The sequence below is a fragment of the Pinus tabuliformis genome, chromosome Q (genome assembly GCF_031772625.1).
Source record: "Pinus tabuliformis cultivar Carrire ecotype Pingquan chromosome Q, CPIR1, whole genome shotgun sequence".
NCBI classification, from domain to species: Eukaryota; Viridiplantae; Streptophyta; class Pinopsida; order Pinales; family Pinaceae; genus Pinus; species Pinus tabuliformis.
The window spans coordinates 748,382,016-748,386,957 of NC_142296.1; positions in this window are offsets into that span (position 1 = coordinate 748,382,016).

The following is a 4,942-nucleotide window of genomic DNA, read 5'->3' on the forward strand; positions in this document are numbered from 1 at the left end:
CTTGAGCACTAGATCTCCTACATCAAACTCATGGGAACCTACAGATTTTTTGTCGAACCACCTCTTGATCCGGCTTCATGGATAGCAAACTTTTCCTTAGTTTTCAATATTTCCTCTTCCAATCTTACCAAGGTATCGATTTGGCTTTGAATGGCTGGACATGGGGAGCCTTGCAACTCTTGAGCAGTCTAAGGGCGGGGAGGTACAGGTTAGGTGGCAGAATGGCTTCTTTCCTATACACAAGGAAATAGGGAGATGTGTCGATTGATGATTTGGGAGTGACCCGGTCAGCCCATAGAGCATTACTGAGGGCATTGTGCCAATTCCTCTGCTACGAAAGCAAGGTTTTCTTGATGATATGGATGAGGTTTTTGTTGGTTGATTCTGCTAAGCCATTTCCTTGGGGATAGTAGTTGGCTGAATGTTTCAACACGATGTATTTTCTAGAACAAAATCATACAATTTTAAAGATGAAATAAGTAGCGTTATCAAACAAGAGAGGTTGGAACACTGAACCTGGCTATGATGCACTGTTTAATAAATAATATTACCTCATCGTCGTTAACTTTATGCAATGGAACTTCCTCTACCCATCAGGTGAAATAGTCAGTGGCTGTAAGTATGTCCCTGTGTTTTTTGACGAGTTTGGCATGATCTCTCCTATGATGTCCAACCCCCATTGCTGAAAAGGTTCCTCAACTACTATGGGTTGGATTAGGGCAACGGACCTTGCTTGCCTGCCTACATCTATCTGGAAAATAGGATACTTCCGCACGTAGGCACGAGCGTCTTTGAATAGTGTGGGCCAATATAAACCTTCCTTCGTGATTTTACGAGCCGTGGTGTCTCCTGCATAGTGACCTCCTGTAGGCCCATCATGTAGATCTTTCAACACACATTGGGCTTCATCGTATTCTAAACATCTCAGTAATATATCGAGGTGGTGCTTTCTGAAAATGTTTCCTTGCACTGTTTGATATGAGTTGACCTTGAGCCTAACGACCCTTCTGTTTGGCGGACATAACATCAGGTAAACATCCCTTTACTAGATATTGCTTTACATCATAATGATGAGTGCTAGTATTGCAGCGAGGATGCTGCAACTCCTAGGCTACCAGCTTTACTTATCAACCCGGGGTTCGTACAGACTTGGAGGTGACAGTGATGTATGCACAAGTAAAAGTGATGGTTCAGCCTGTTGTCACTATTCAGTTAGCGAGAGACCACTGGGGTTCCAAGCCAGACTTCTATGGAGTCAGAAAAAGCTTGATTCTTTGATGGAATAAAGGTAAATCTACTCTAAGAGATTTACTCTACTACAGTAATGGAGAAGGCCAACATGTAATGCTAAACCACACCATATCCTAATTAACCATTCAAGAAGCTACGCTAAGCAGAAATGCTACTATCTAACTTGCAGAAGTAAGAAGCATCAAACAATACTAATGTGTAAGTAAAGAAACTAAACTAAATCTGTTTTCATTTTTTTGGTCTTTTTTATGCAAAATCAAGTATGCAAACTATTTGTTCTTGTGGATGTGACGGGTGGATTAAGGGTGTTTGAGGATGGCTAGAAGGTTTATGAAGTGGTTGGATGGTGTGGAGGGTTCCTAGGAGGATTTTTGTGACTTCCTAGAGGTTTTCCATCAATTTGGCCTCAAAACACACCGTTTTAGGAAAACCTATAGGATGTACTAGAAACCTATAGGATGATCCTATATAGGAATACAGGAAACCTATAGGATACAGCCAAGAGCTAAATGTGAGGTATTGGAGGTGATGGGAGGATTAGGAAAGGTGTGTGATGGGTGGAATGGAGTTTAGAAGGTCTAGGATCATTCAGGAGTCAATATCTAAGATGATATATGGCTAGATTCGCTCAATGTGTTTCAGAGACTTTCAATGAAAAATGATGAAAAGCTAGTGAGGGTGATGGTGAAAAAACAAGGGATGGCTAAGGTGGATGAAGTGGAAGGTGGCTGCTGGCTATGAAGTCTTAGTCTCCTCCTGAAGCACCTACTCTACATAAAACATGTGTGTCTTCCAAAAATCTATGCAACAAGATACATTTTCATAAACTAGAAAAGAAGAATTAATGAGTCAACTGCCTATACTATGCATGAAGAAAGTTGTTGAAAGGAATGAAAGCATGAGTGAGATCTACTACATAAATGGAGATGAAAAAGATGACAATGAAATCTACCTTGCAACATTAACCAAATACTAAATTAAAGACAACAAACTCCAAAGCTCATAAAAGAACTAGAAATCTGTGTTTTTGGGGCTGCTTAAGGGTCCCTTCCTCAAGTCATGGTCCCAGAGGGAGGAAGTGAGGCTAAGACACCTTATAACAACCTTGTGGTGATCCTTTTTCTCCTTTCTAACCTGCTACTTGAAATAAGGCACAAATGGAAGCAAACTATCACACAACCAATCTAATCTACACTACTTGTAATGGAAATGCATCTAATGAGCAAATTACCAATGAAGCTATGAATCTACACTAAACATACATGTAAAATAAAGAGGAGCCTTGGCTGCTAGGTTTGGGCCCTAACCCAAGAGCTTCAGCCCTTTGATTTAACTCAGTGTTGGCTCAAAACAAAACTCATTCTTATTACCAAAACAACAAATTACATCAAAAGACTGTCACAAGTTTTGCAGCTCAAAAATAGAGTAGAGTTTTACAATCAAAAATCTGAATCCTATTGAGGTCCTAGGCCTCTCTACTTATACATCTGAAGTCCCCAACGACATCCTTAAAATTAGGGAGGCTCGGCTCCCAACTCAAGCTAAACTGGTGCTTTGTCTCTCACTTGCTTTCCTTCCTTCTAGTCCTCATGATTTGGTTGTTTGCAGTCCGAGCTGATGTGATGAATGGAGGAATATTTGAATGGAGGAGTAGTAAACGAGGAGGATTTACCTCCTATAATCCCTCTCCCTTGTCCCATTCAAGTTTTTATCTTGGTCTTTTCCAAAATTCCTTGATTTTCTCCTTTAATCCTTCATTCAATGCATATTAGACCACAAAGCATAATATCCAACTCTAACTCACCTCACAAACAAAATATAATAAAAAACATGTAATAAGTTATGAGAAAAGTTGGTTTGACTAAGCTAGGAGGTGAATTAAGGCCCATATAATTACCCAATGATGAGGCTCATCATCACCCCCCTACTGAAAGTGTTGCTCATCCTCTGAGCAACTTAATCAATATCCATATCCTTCATGGCTCTACTGGCCTCTCTGACATCCCATGCCTCTGTTGTGGTCTCCTCTTCTTGTTCATAGAAGCCTGATTTCTTTTCTACCTCTTCCCACTGCCTCTTTTCTTCTTCTTCTTTTCTCCCTTCTAGCATCCCTAAGAGTAGTGGTGGACTGAGTTTTAGGCCTATCCAATTGACCTTCAACCTTTTCATAGATTGCTTATACATAGGTGTCCTATTGAGTGCCTCTCTCAACCTTTGAGGAGAGTGATATTCTCTTATCTTTAAGCTGTATGGCAGGGTGTTCCATCTCCTCAGGAAAGCATGTATACTATCATCTCCTAGCAACCTGAACATGTCCTCAAAATGTGAAATTGCTTGCTCTTGGGCAGCAAGATATCTAAGTGATAGCTGAGGATCATTTGCAATCAAATTATGGGTACTGATGAGGGCAATGGGATTTGATTGTTCAGCTCTAATCAGAAGAGGTTCAGTTTGCTCTCTTGCCAATATCCTTTTCATCTTTGCAGCTCTTGACTCCTCATGGTTCATCCATGATGCCAAAGCCATTAATTGTAGATCTCCTAGCTTTGCATTAGGGTCCCATACATTCATGTCTGTGAGGGCCATGTTGTGCAAATAAAACTCAGCCATTTTGGCCCTATCCTCTAGTGTACTTTAATCACAAAGATCAATAAACTGCATGTAGTCTTGAAATGGCATGGTTCCTCTCTGTGCTAGGGTATTAATCTGAAATTGCAACCATTTTTCTTTGAGGTATAGAGCAATTGATTTAGCTGGAATTCTACACTAGATTGCTTCCAAAGAGAGACTAGCCATACATGCCAATTGATTCTCTCTTTCCTACAGTTGTCCCCTCAACCATGCATTTTCTATCTCTAGTTGATTTCTCATTATAGCTTCTCTGTCCCTCAAGCCACTTAGCTCTCTTCCCATCTCCTTGAGTTTCTCTTTCATGTGCCCAATGTCTTCCACCCCCTTTGATTTGGTGATCTGCATCCATCGGTGAGTTCTAGCCCTCTGCTTCTCAAGCTCGAAGAACAGTGGGATGGAAAACTTTTAAGGTATGACCCTGCCTCCTTCAATAAACCGGTAATAGGAGTCCAGGTTAGGTTGGGGACTGGGTTCTTTTGTCTCTGGTTCCTCTTCTTTAGTTTCTTGCTACTCCCCTACCTTTCTTTCCAATTTTTGTGCCTCTGGTAGATTCAGCAGAGTATCTTGTAGGACTATTTTTGCTTTCTGTAGATTTTGCTGTGTATCCTGTAGGATTGCCTTTCCCTTGGATGAAGTGGATCTAGTAGTAGGCCTCCTCATATAGGTGATAGGGGACTTAGGGGAAGGCATTTTGTATTTTTGTGTAGGGGAGTCTTCAATCACAATAGGAATTTTGGTTGATGTTTGTGGCTTCCCCTGTCTTATTCTTGTGCTCTTTCTTGTCCTGAAATATAATGGGGTCTGCCTCTGCCTTTTTCCTTTTTTCTTGATTGGGGTGCTAAGAGCAGTGAGGGCAGTTGTTGTCTCTCAGTGGCTTCTGGAGACACCCTAGGTGACTCCTCCTTGTTTTCTGTCCCCTTTTTCCATTGCCTTCTTCCTCTATGTCCTTCCTGTCTTCTTCTTCTTGTAGATCTTCATCATCTCTATCAATTTCCTCCTTAATTTCCTCCTCTATTTCTTCATCATCCTCCTTCTCTTCTCCCTCTTCTTCTTCATCTTC